Raw genomic sequence first — 13628 nt, forward strand, 5'->3', positions numbered from 1 at the left:
TTTTTTTTTTTTTTTTTTTTTTTAAGTAGAGACGGGGTTTCACCGTGTTAGCCAAGATGGTCTCGATCTCCTGACCTCGTGATCCACCCGTCTCGGCCTCCCAAAGTGCTGGGATTACAGGCTTGAGCCACCGCGCCCGGCCTTTTTTTTTTGAGAAGTCTTGCTCTGTCGCCCATGCTGGAGTGTAGTGGCACGATCTTGGCTCACTGCAAGCTCCACTCCCTGGGTTCACGCCATTCTCCTGTCTCAGACTCCAGAGTAGCTGGGACTACAGGCACACGCCACCATGCCCGGTTAATTTTTTTGTATTTTTTTTAGTAGAGACGGGGTTTCACCGTGTTAGCCAGGATGGTCTCCATCTCCTGACCTCGTGATCCGCCCGCCTCGGCCTCCCAAGGTGCTGGGATTACAGGCGTGAGCCACTGTGCCTGGTCAACATTTGTCATTTCTTATAACAATCCAATAGACTTATATATATATATTTGGGGGTATTAGGGAGACAGAGTTTTGCTGTGTCACCCAGGCAGGAGTGCAGTGGCATAATCTCAGCTCACTGCAACCTCTGCCCCAACAGTTCAAGAAATTCTTGTGCCTCAGCCTTCTGAGTAACTGGGACTACAGGCACGTGCCACCAAGCCTGGCTAATTTTTGTATTTTTAGTAGAAATGGGGTTTCACCGTATTGGCCAGCCTGGTCTCGAAGTCCTGTCCTCGAGTGATCCACTCGCCTCAGCCTCCCAAAGTGCTGGGATTACAGGCATGAGCCACCACACCCAGCTGACTCTAATGTATTTTTTAATTGAATGTAACCTAAATTATTTTTTGTTAAATATATATGTTATGATTTTCAATTTTGGCATTCTCTGTAATTATAAACCACTCTGTATTCTTTCTGATTTCTGTTGCTGATTTGACATAGACTTGAGGAAGTTAAGGATAGAGTCTGTGTCCTATCACAGATAGAATTTTTTTAAGGTTAGTCAAGTGAAGCAGTGGGAGTAAAGAAGAAACAAAGAAATCTGTTTCTTCCGTAACTGATTATGATCAATTAGTTGTAAACACCACTGTACTCAGATCAGCCACAGACAGAATGTTACTTTAACCAAAAATCAAAAATAAAATATCAAAACCTTTGCTAAGAGGTTTAATCCCTCCTAAAATCCCTGAGGGAGTTCACGTAAGAGTTATGCTCTGGACTGGGCGTGGTGGCTTATGCCTGTAATCCCAGCACTTTGGGAGGTCGAGACTTGAGGATCCCTTGAGTTCAGGACCAGTGTGGGCAACGTAGGGAGACCCCATCTCGTAAAAAAAAAAAAAAAAAGTTATGCTCTGAATTTATGTTTAGCTTACTTTATAAACAGATGTGGATTCATAAAAACCAATTACAGATATGTATATACACATGGTTTAATATACACACATATATTACCTAGCTCTGTTGACTGAGAGGCCCGAAAAGCAGTGATATCCAGTAGCAGTGAGCACATTCAGAACCCACATCTTGGTTTCTGAATATCATTCTGCAATAAGGGAAACCAGGGCTTCTTGGTGACATGGCTGATTCTAGGCCTGAGATTGGGAAAATACAAGCAGAGCCTGGAGCATCAGGCTCCACAAAGTATCAGAAAGCAAGGAATTGCTTAAGAAAACAAAATTATGGGGCATGTCAAAGAGACATAGAAGCCAACCTAAAAGAAATTCCAAAGGCAAAAGCTGGAAGAATTCGAAAAACAAAATAAATAATATAGTTTTGGATTATGATCCAACTATAAAGTAAATATACATTGAGTCTATACTGATACAAGTAAAAGATTGGATAAATAAATAAATGGGGAGAAGAGACAAATATTCCTCATAGAAGAATTCCAAATAATATATATAGATACTCTCTCCTCCAGGAGATAGAGCTGAATTTCTGCTACCTCCCTCTTAAGAGTGTGCTAGACTTGTGACTCTCTTCCAAATAGTAACTTTACAGTGGAGAAACCTGGTCAACAACTGCTTTAGCCAAGTGAGGAAGGTGAACATTCCTGGTGATGTCATGTGGCTCTTAGGTACACCTTCATACGGTGTGATAAGAAAGGCATTTTAGCTTTGAGGTGTTCTTTCCAAAAACCCATAAGCACTCCAATCATGAGAAAAAATATCAGACAAACCCAGATTGAGAGGCATTCTACAGGATACCTGACCAGTTTTCTTCAAGCATGTCAAGGTCATAAAAACAAGGAAAGGAGTGGGCATGGTGGCTCACGCCTGTAATTCCAGCACTTTGAAAGGCTGAGGCGGGCAGATCACGAGTTCAGGAGTTCAAGACTAGTCTGGCCAACATGGTGAAACCCTGTCTCTACTAAAAATACAAAAATTAGCAGGGCATGGTGGCAGGAGCCTGTAATCTCAGCTACTTGGGAGGCTGAGGCAGAAGAATTGCTTGAACCCAGGAGGTAGAGGTTGCAGTGAGCCGAGATCCTGCCACTGCACTCCAGGCTGGGCAACAGAGCAAGACTCCATCTCAAAATAAAAAATAAAAACAAGGAAAGACTGGGCCGGGCGCAGTGACTCATGCCTGTAATCCCAGCACTTTGGGAGGCCGAGGAGGGCAGATCATGAGGTCAGGAGTTCCAAACCAGCCTGGCCAATGGGGTGAAACCCCATCTCTACTAAAAATAAAAAAATTAAAAAATAAAAAAATAGCCGGGCATGGTGGCACTTGCCCATAGTCCCAGGTACTCCGGAGGCTGAGACAGGAGAATCGCTTGAACCCAGGAGGCAGAGGTTGCAGTGTGCAGAGACAACACAGCTGCACTCCAGCCTGGGTGACAGAGCGAGACTCCATCTCAGAAAAAAAATTTTTTTAAAAGTCCGTTTCAGAGACTTTTAGTACTTCCAATCTATTGAGGCTAGTATTTAAAATACAATAAAAATTAATTACTGACTTATATGATTTCATATGGTCCTTTTTTTCTTTACAGACAAGGTCTCACTCTATCACTCAGGCTGGAATGCAGTGATATAATCATAGCTCACTGCAGCCTCAACCTCCTGGGCTCAAGCAGTCCTCCCACCTCAGCCTCCCAAGTAGCTACCATGCCTGGCAATTTTTGTTTGTTTTTGAGACAGAGTTTTGCCCTTGTTGCCCAGGTTGGAGTGCAATGGCATGATCTTGGCTCACTGCAACCTCCGCCTCCTGGGTTCAAGTGATTCTCCTGCCTCGGCCTCCCGAGTAGCTGGGATTACAGGCATGCGCCACCACTCCTAGCTAATTTTGTATTTTTCGTAGAGACAGGGTTCCTCCGTGCTGGTCAGGCTGGTCTCAAATTCCTGACCTAGGGTGATCCGCCTGCCTCGGCCTCCTAACGTGCTGGGATTACAGGCGTGAGCCGCCATGGCCAGCCATGCCTGGCTAATTTTTTAAAATTGTTTTTCTAGAGACGAGGGTCTCACTATGTTGCCTAGACTGGTCTTGAACTCTTGGCCTCACCACATAACCCTCCCCACGCATTGGGATTACAGGCACAAGCCACTGTACCCAGCCCCACTTGGTCCTTTGTCTACTAACACCAAGGAAGGTGCCTGAACTTGAACCTGTCTTGCCAGTATCTCATCCAAGATAGTTGGCCATCGTTTTGGTTAACTATTGATGCCTAAGAACTCAGCCAAACCTCAGTTACTTCAACAACAATGCAATATCTCTCAGAGCTTTGTAGGGTGGCTGGACTCCACTGGGCAGTTCTTGCTTGATGTCTCTTGTGTGTTTGCAGTCAGATGACATCTGAGGCCAAAGTCATCTACAGATTTCACTGGGCTGAACATTCCAAGGTGGCTTCTTTACTCACATGTCTGACACTTCAGCTGGGTTGGCAGAAACAGCTGGGAGGTGATCAAGTATTTTTTTCTTTCTTTTTTTTTTTTAATGTTTTATTTCCAAAGGTTATTGGGGAACAGGTGGTGTTTGGTTACATTAGTAAGTTCTTTAATGGTGATTTGTGAAATTTTGATGCACCCATCACCCAAGCAGTATACACTGCACCCAATTGGTAGTCTTTTATCCCTCACCCGCTTCCCACTCTTTCCCCCGAGTCCCTAAAGCCTCTTGTGTCATTATTGTGCCTTTGCATCTTCATAGCTTAGCTCCCACTTATGAATGAGAACATTCAATGTTTGGTTTTACATTCCTGAGTCCCTTCACTTAGAATAAGTCTCCAATCTTATCCAGGGGGCTGCAAATCCTATTAATTCATTCCTTCTTATGGCTGAGTAGTATTCCATTGTATATAAATACCAGTTTCTTTATTCATTCACTGACTGATGGGCATTTGGGTTGGTTCCACATTTTTATAATTGTGAATTGTGCTGCTATAAACATGTGTGTGCAAGTATCTTTTTCGTACAATGACTTCTCCTCTGGATAGATACCCAGTAGTGGGACTGCTGGATCAAATGATGGTTCTACTTTAGTTCTTTAAGGAATCTTCACACTGTTTTCCATAGTGGTTGTACTAGTTTGCATTCCCACCAGCAGTGTAGAAGTGTTCTCTGTTCACCACATCGTTGCCAACATCTACTATTTTTTATTTTTTGATTATGGCCATTTTTGCAGGAGTAAAGTGGTATCACATTGTGTTTTTGATTTGCATTTCCCTGACCATTAGTGATGTTGAGGATTTTTTCATATGTCTTTTAGCCATTTGTATTTTTTCTGTTGAGAATTGTCTATTCATATTCTTAGTCCACTTTTTGATGGGATTGTTTTTTTTTTTTTTTCTTGCTAATTCGTTTGAGTTCATTGTAGATTCTGGGTGTTAGTCCTTTGTCAGACGTATAGATTTTGAAGGTTTTCTCCCACTCTGTGGGTTGTCTGTTTACCCTGCTGGCTGTTCCTTTTGCTGTGCAAAAGCTCTTTAGTTTAATTAAGTCTCAGCTATTTGTCTTTGTTCTTATTGCATTTGCTTTTGGGTTCTTGGTCATGAAATCCTTGCCTAAGCCAATGCCTAGAAGGGTTTTTCCAATATTATCTTCCAGAATTTTTAGTCTCAGGTCTTAGATTTAAGTCCTTAATCCATCTTGAGTTGATTTTTGAATAAGGTGGGAGATGAGGATCCAGTTTCATTCTCCTACATTTGGCTTCCCAGCTACAGAAGTCTGCTGTTAATCTGACAGGTTTTCCTTTATAGGTTACCTGGTGCTTTTGCCTCACAGTTCTTAAGATTCTTTCCTCCTTCTTAACTTTAGGTAACCTGATGACAATGTGCCTAGGCAATGATCTTTTTGCGATGAATTTTCCAGGTGTTCTTTGTGCTTCTTGTATTTGGATGTCCAGGTCTCTAATAAGGCCAGGGAAGTTTTCCTTGATTATTCCCCCAAATATGTTTCCCAAACTTTTAGATTTCTCTCCTTCCTCAGGAACACCAGTTATTCTTAAGTTTGATCATTTAATATAAGCCCAGATTTCTTAGAGGCTTTGTTCATATTTTCTTATTCTTTTTTCTTTGTTTTGGTTGGATTGAGTTAATTGGAAAACCTTGTCTTTGAGCTCTGAAGTTCTGTCTTCCGCTTGTTCAACTCCATTGCTGAGACTTTCCAGAGCATTTTGCATTTCTCTAAGTGCGCCCATTGTTTCCTGAAGTTTTGATTGCTTTTTATTTATGATACCTATTTCATTGACGATTTCTCCCCTCATTTCTTGTATCTTTTTTTTTTTTTAATTTCCTTAAATTGGGTTTCACCTTTTTCTGGTGCCTCCTTGATTAGCTTAATAACTGACCTTCTGAATTCTTTTTCTGGTAAATCAGGGATTTCTCCTTGGTTTGGAGCCAGTGCTGCTGAGCTAGTGTGGTTTTTTTAGAGGTGTTAAAGAACTTTGTTTTGTTGTATTACCAGAGTTGGCTTTCTGGTTCCTTCTCATTTGGGTAGACTCTGTCAGAGGGAAAGTCTAGGGATGAAGGCTGTTGTTCAGATTATTTTGTCCCACAGGGTGTTCCCTTGATGTAGTACTCACCCCTTTTCCTAGGGATGTGGTTTCCTGAGAGCCAAGCTGTAGTGACTGTTATCTCTCTTCTGGATCTAGCCACCCAGCAAGTCTACCAGGCTCCGGGCTGGTACTGTGGTTGTCTGTACAGAGTCCTGTGATATGAGCTGTCTGTGGGTCTCTCAGCTGTGGATACCAGCACACTATTTGCGGTGTCTCCTGGGTCCTACAGGAGCAAGCCACTTTCTCCAGAGGGTTCGTGGGTTCTCTCAGCTTTCTGATTTATTCCTGAGTAGTTCTGGAGCAAAAGTTCACGAAGCAAGACTCCACACACTGCTGTCCAAGTGGGAGCTGCAATCTAGTCTTGTCTCCTGTCTGCCATGATGCTCCATGGTGATCCCGCCAATTTACTGCCTTTTCATGAGCTAGGGCCAAAGCTCTGCAATTCTCATCATCTTGTCTTTTAAGCTACCAAAATTGAGATAATGAGGACACACAGCTATTTTTCCTCTCCAGTAGCAGCTGATGGAGCAGAAAGCTCCTGATCAGGTATTTCAATATGAGCAGCCTCACAGCGTGCTGGTTCCAGAGTAGTAGGACTTCTTACATGGCAGTTGGTTTCCCTAGAGTGCATGTTGTGAAAGGTCAACTTGGAAACCACAAGACCTATGACCTAGTTTCAGAAATTTCAGTGTCATTTCCAACTCCTTTTATTGGTAAAGCAGATCACAAGACCAACCCAGATTCAGCATGGGAGGAGACTATGCAAGAGAGTTGTAGTGCACTGGACGGCCAACACTGAGACTAACTACCATGGCCCCTGGAGAAGGAGACTCCTGGAGAAGAAAGAAGCTGTGGAGACAGACATGGGGGAACTAATTCAAATATACTGAGCAGGAGTGGGGCTTCCAGAAATTATGCAGTGTGGAGGTGTGTCAATCCACCTGTTTCACACTACCTGTTCCCCATGACCTATCCTGCCTACTCCCAGCATGAAACTCATATATTCACCACCAAGAGATCTAGCATTTGTGCACTTTCTGCAAAGGGGACATTTGCAATCAAACTCCCAGTCCAACAATCCAAAACTCTGCTAATCTCTCCCTCTCTAGTCTGTTATGTAGGCAGGGAGGAGGAGGAGGCACCTAGAGTGATGGCTTTGGGTGATTTGGCCAGCTCAGACATTTCTTACTAAACCTTGGAGATCAGTGTAGATGTGCAGCTTTTGGTATTTGACTCCTCTGTGCATGGATATGAACTGCATTCAGCAATTCCACAGAAGGAGGGAAAGCAGTACCTAACATCTTGTTACACTGGGCAAGTTCACAGCTGCAAACAAGCCTGCATGATAGCTCTGTTTGTGCTCGTATTAAATATTTTCTCCAAATTTCATCATGTAAGGAATGTGACTTAACGAATTTCCTGTGTAATTTAAAAAAATGGACACTGGGGCCTGGTGTGGTGACTCACACCTCTCATCCCAGCACTTTGGGAGGCCAACGTGGGTGGATCACTTGAGGGCAGGAATTCAAGACCAGCCTGGCCAACATGGTGAAACTCCATCTCTACTAAAAATCCAAAAAAAAAAAAAAAAAAAGAAAAAGAAAGGAGAGGGGTGCAGGCACGGTAACTCACGCCTGTACTCCTAGTAGTTTGGGAGGCCCAGGTGGCAGGATTTCTTGAACTCAGGAGTTCAACCTAATGAGACCTTGTCTTAATTAAGCTTTTTTTTTTTTTTTTTTTTTTTTTTTGAGACAGAGTCTTGCCCTCTCACCCAGGCTGGAGTGGAGTGGCGCAATCTCAGCTCACAGCAACCTCTGCCACCTGGGTTCAAGCAATTCTCCTGCCTCATCCTCCCGAGTAGCTGGGACTACAGGCACGTGCCACCATCCCAGCTAATTTTTTTTGTATTTTTAGTAGAGACAGGGTTTCAGCATCTTGACCAGGCTGGTCTTGAATGCCTGACCTCATGATCCCCCTGTCTCGGCCTCCCAAAGTGCTGGGATTACAGGCGTGAGCCACCACACCCAGCCAAGCAGTTTTTTAACTAAAAAAAAAAAAATAGGCCAGGCATGGTGACTCACCCCTGTAATCCCAGCACTTTGGGAGGCCAAGGGAGGTGGATCACCTGAGGTCAGGAGTTGGAGACCAGCCTGGCCAACATGGTGAAACCCCGTCTCTACTAAAAGTACAAAAATTAGCCATGTGCGGTGGCAGATGGGAGGCTGAGGCAGGAGAATCACTTGAACTCAGGAAGCAAAGGTTACAGTGAGGTGAGATCATACCATTGCACTCCAGCCTGGGTGACAGGGCAAGACCCCGCCTCAAGGAAAGAAAAGAAAAGAAAAGAGAAGAGAAGAGAAGAGAAGAGAAGAGAAGAGAAGAGAAGAGAAGAGAAGAGAAGAGAAAAGAGAAAAGAGAGGAGAAAGGAAAGGAGAAAGGAAAGGAGAAAGGAAAAGAAGGAAGGAAGAAAAAGAAAAAGTGGTACATATCTATCTCATGGAATACTATCTAGCCATAAAAAAGAACAAAATTGGCTGGGCGTGGTGGCTCACGCCTGTAATCCCAGCACTTTGGGAGGCCAAGGTGGGCAGATCACGAGGTCGGCAGATCGAGACCATCTTGGCTATCACAGTGAAACACCATCTCTACTGAAAATGCAAAAAAATTAGCTGGGTGTGGTGGCGGGCACCTGTAGTCCCAGCTATTTGGGAGGCTGAGGCAGGAGAATGGCGAGAACCTGGGAGGCGGAGCTTGCAGTGAGTCGAGATCGCACCACTGCACTCCAGCCTGGGGGACAAAGCTAAACTCCGTCTCAAAAAAAAAAAAAAGAAAAGACAAAAATTATGTCCTCTGCAGCAACACAGATGCAGCTAGAGGCCATTATCCTAAGCAAATTAACACAGAAACAGAAACCAAATACTGTGTATTCTTACTTTTAAGTGGTAGCTAAGCACTGAGTACATATGGACATAAAGAAGGGAACAACAGACACTGGGGAGTACCGGAGAGTGGAGGAATGGAGGGAGGCATGGGTTGAAAAACTACCCATTGGGTACTATGCTCACTACCTGGGGGAGGGAATCCACACCCTAAACCTTAGTGACATGCAATTTACTCGTGCAACAAACCTGTACATGTACCCTGTGAATTTAAAATAAAAGTTGAAATTACTAAAAACAACAACAAAACTTGTCTTCCATTACATCTTAGAATGTTTTGGCCTTACTGGCCGGGTGCAGTGGCTCACGCCTGTAATCCCAGCACTTTGGGAGGCCGAGGCAGGTGGATCATCTGAGGTCAGGAGTTCAACACCAGCCTGGCCAAGATGGTGAAACCCCATCTGTACTAAAACTACAAAAATTAGCTGGACATGGTGGCAGGTGCCTGTAATCCCAGCTACTCAGGAGGCTGAGGCAGAGAATTGCTTGAACCCGGGAGATGGAGGTTGCAATGAGCTGAGATCACACCACTGCACTCCAGCCTAGGTGACAGAGTGAGACTCCGTCTCAAAGGAAAACAAAGGTTTTGGCCTTTCTTACGTTTAGCTACTTATCTTTTCATGTGATTTATGCCTTTACAATTAGTTGGTTTTTTTAAAAAAAAAATCAGTCGTTACTCTTAAAAAAATAATGTTCATTGTGGCAATTTAAAAAAAAGAGAGGTATGAAGAAGAAAAATCTCTTAATGGATTTCTTAATTTTGAATATTGATTGAAAGAGCTGAAATCTTTATTTTTTATTTTATTTATGTATTTATTTATTCTTTTTTTTTTTCTCTCTCTCTTTTGAGACAGAGTCTCGCTCTGTCACCCAGGCTGGAGTGCAATGGCATGGTCTCGGCTCACTGCAACCTCAGCCTCCCGGGTTCAAGCGATTCTCCTGCCTCAGTCTCCCAAGTACCTGGAATTACAAGCACCCACCACCACACCTGGCTGATTTTTGTATTTTTAGTTGAGATGGGGTTTCACCATGTTGGCCAGGCTGGTCTCAAACTGCTGACCTCGTGATCCGCCCTCCTTGGCCTCCCAAAGTACTGGGATTACAGGCATGAGCCACCGCACCCGGCCAGAAATCTTTAATTTATTAAACATATTCCAGATGGGCTTGGTGGCTCAGGCTTGTAATCCCAGCACTTTGGGAGGCCGAGATGGGGGGGGATTGGTCAAGGCCAGGAGTTCAAGACCCGCCAGGGCAACATAGCAAGACCCCGTCTCTATGAAAACAAGAACAAAAACAAAAAAATAAGCTGGGCATGGTAATGCACACCTGTAGTCCAGCTACTCAGGAGGCTGAGTGGGGAGAATTGCTTGAGCCCAAGACCGATTCAAGGCTACAGCAAGAGGGGTTCATACCACTGTACCCCAGTCTGGGTGAGAAAGCAAGACCCGATCTCAAAAAATAATAATAAAAAATATAAAATAGTCCTAAAATAGATACATTGGTGGGCAAAAAAAATGAGCCATTAATATTTATTAATCTTTAAATGTTTTTGTAGGACCCTTTTATATTATCTATTAGGTTTCTATTGCTGCATAACAAATTACCACAAACTTAGCAGCTTCAAACAACACATTTCTTATCTGGCAGTTCCCCTGGGTCACAGGTCCAGGCACAACTTAACTGGGTCCTCTAATCAGGGGCTCACAAGGCTGAAGTTAAAATTTGGCCATGCTGTACTTTCATCTGGAGATTTGACTGGGAAAGAATCTCCTTCCACACTCATTCAGGTTGTCGTCAGAATTCATTTCCTTGCAGTTGCAGGACTCAGGACACTAGTGTTTTGCAGTTGTCTGATGGAGGCCACCCATAGATCCCAGAGGCTGCCTACGGTTCGCTGCTGTGTGACTCTCTCCGGGGCAGTTCACACGGCTGCTTCCTCAAGGCTGAAAGGACAGTCTAGATTCAGTCTGCTAAGGAGTCTTATATAACATAGTGTAATCACAGGAGTGTTGACATCCCATTACCTTTGCTATCTCTATTGTATTGGTTGGAAGTGAATCACAGGTCCTCTCTACACTCCAAGACAAGGGCACCAGGAGGCAGAGATCACTGGGGTCTCCTTAGGGTCTGCCTGCCACACCTTCTCTATGCAATTCTGATTTCTCCTTTGACATACAAATAGAGTTAGAAAAAAAAAATGGCAAAGAGCTTCATGAGCATTTTATACCAACCTATAAAGGTCAACTGTGCTGCTTTAGGTCTGTTGCTTCAACTACAGACTTGATCAGGATTTTAAAAAACAAACATAGCTTCCTGTATAAGCACTGTGCTAAAATCGCGGAAACTAGGACCGTATCTTGGTTTTTGTGATAATGCTAACAGAGTACATTCAAGAATAAACATAACGGCATTGGATTGTAAAGACTAGGGTGAGGCCAGGCGCAGTAGCTCACACCTGTGATCCCAGCACTTTGGGAGGGCAAGGCAGGAGAATTGCTTGAGCCCAGGAGTTCGAGACCAGCCTGGGCAACACAGAGAGACCCAATCTCTACAAAAAAGAAAAAACTTAGCTAGACATGGTGGCATGGGCCTGTGGCCCCAGCTACTTGGGAGGCTGAGGCAGGAGGATCACTTGAGCCTGGGAGGTTGAGGCTGCAGTAAGCCATAATCACACTATGGCATGCCAGCCTGAGTGACAGAGCAAGACCTTGTCAAAAAAAAGAGAGAAAGAGAGAGAGAGAGAGAGAGAAGGAAGGAAAGAAGGAAGGAAGGGAGAAAGAGGAAGGAAGGAAGGAAGGGAGAAAGAGGAAGGAAGGAAGGAAGGGGGGGAGGGAGGGAGGAAGGAAGAAAGGAAAGAAAGAAGGGAAGGAAAGAAAAGAAAGAAAGATTATGATACCAAAGTGACACAAGTCGTGAGCTCTTGTGAGGAAAGTCATTGGCTTTGTAATTACCAAAACAGGTTTTGGAAGCACCCAGTATTTGGTTCAAACCCCACTCATTTGCTGTGCAAACTTATTTCACTTGTTATTTGCTTCCATCTTCAGATCCTTGCACATGCAGTTCAATCAGCCTATACAAACTCTTTACCTTCATCTCTTATCTAGGTCTTTGCTCACATCTCTCAGGAAGTCTTTTCTGATCTTCCCTAGACTGTTGGATGTGGCTAAATTGCTCCATGACATGCTTGAAGTAAATAAACATTTGCATTCTTATTGACTGCCCAGCATCTGAACCTTCATCTGTGTTTGGGGACTCTTCACCAAATGAAGCAGCATCCATGCCCCACCACAGACACTGAAAATGCCAGATATTTGTTTTCCTACCTCCACAGCAGGGAGGAAGCTGAGATACAACCTAGACTGCACCAGTCAGTTCCATTCACAACAGACTTTGAATAAATAAGGATACAGTGAAATTAAGAAGCAGGGAGAATCCATTGTAGTGAGGGGGCAGAGGTGGTCACACCCTGTTTCCAGAGGCCACAGTGTCAGGGATTTAGAACACAGCCTCGTGCCCAGCGTAGTTGGTCTGGATGCCAAATCCATGGAGTGGAACCTAGAGAGAGCGGGAGTATTGTCCTCACAGGACCAGCACCGTGACTTTTAAAGGCTTGTTCCTAACTTCCAAGCCTTGTTGTCTGGCCCCTGTGGAGTTTCATCAGCTACTAAATGCCATTGTACTAAAGTTCCTTTCTGCATATGGTAAGCCCGAATTGATTTTTGCTGTTTGCTACTAAGAATCCTGTGCGCCTGCTGCATCTGGAACCACCCCCAGACACCACACTTTTTGTAATGTAATTGCTTACTCCTCTGTTGCCACACTAGACTCTAAGTTTTATTATCATTGGATCCTCAGTGCCCTGTAATCACCCAAGAAGAAACTGGTTGAGTGAATGAATGAAACTTTCTGAGCTCTCATTTCCTCATGTATAAATCGGGAATAATAGTTTCTTGTTTTTTGTTTTTGTTTTTTTGGTTTTTTTTGAGACAGAGTTTCTCTCGGTTGCCCAGGCTGGAGTACAGTGGCATTATCTCGGCTCACTGGAACCTCCGCCTTCCCAGGTTCAAGCGATTCTCCCATCTCAGCCTCCCGAGTAGCTGGGATTACAAGCGCCCGCCACCATCCCCAGCTAATTTCCTTGTATTTTTAGTAGAGATGCGGTTTCACTATGTTGGTCAGGCTGGTCTTGAACTCCTGACCTCAGGTGATTCAACTGCCTCAGCCTCCCAAAGTGCTGGGATTACAGGCGTGAGCCACCACACCCGGCCAAAATAGTAGTTCTAAGGAAAGATGGTGAATGTTTTTCTAACAGGAAAGAAACTTGGACAACCTCCATCTCAATCATCTCATTTTACAGACAAGGAACTGGAACTGAGGCCCCCAAAGAATAAATGATTTGCCTAAGTTTAGTGGATGAGTTCACAGCTGTCTTTTACTCCCAGGTCAGTAAACTTTCTACACACCATGATGCCTATAAAATATTATAGGCATCAATGTTTGTGTCTCCCACCTCCACCTTCATATGTTGGAGCACTAGCCCCTTAAGGTGATGGTATTAGGAGACATGGCCTTTGGGAAGCAGTTAGGTTTAGGCGACATCATGAGGACAGGGTCCCTATGATGGAATTGGTACCTGTGAAAGAAGACGAAGAGACATCAGAGCTTCCTTTATCCACCATGGGAAGACACAGCAAAAGAGAAGCCATCTGCAAGGCAAAAGAG

The 13628-nt window shown here is 44.0% G+C and overlaps 1 non-coding gene across 1 annotated transcript; it reads left to right on the top strand.

The window, feature by feature from the left end:
* The first annotated feature begins 11213 nt into the window (after positions 1-11213).
* LOC111539826 lies at positions 11214-11356 on the top strand. Its single transcript, XR_002730807.1, has one exon. It is a non-coding gene; the product is annotated as a small nucleolar RNA SNORA81 (small nucleolar RNA).
* The last annotated feature ends 2272 nt before the right edge of the window (positions 11357-13628 follow it).

Source organism: Piliocolobus tephrosceles, chromosome 18, assembly GCF_002776525.5.
Source record: "Piliocolobus tephrosceles isolate RC106 chromosome 18, ASM277652v3, whole genome shotgun sequence".
NCBI classification, from domain to species: domain Eukaryota; kingdom Metazoa; phylum Chordata; class Mammalia; order Primates; family Cercopithecidae; genus Piliocolobus; species Piliocolobus tephrosceles.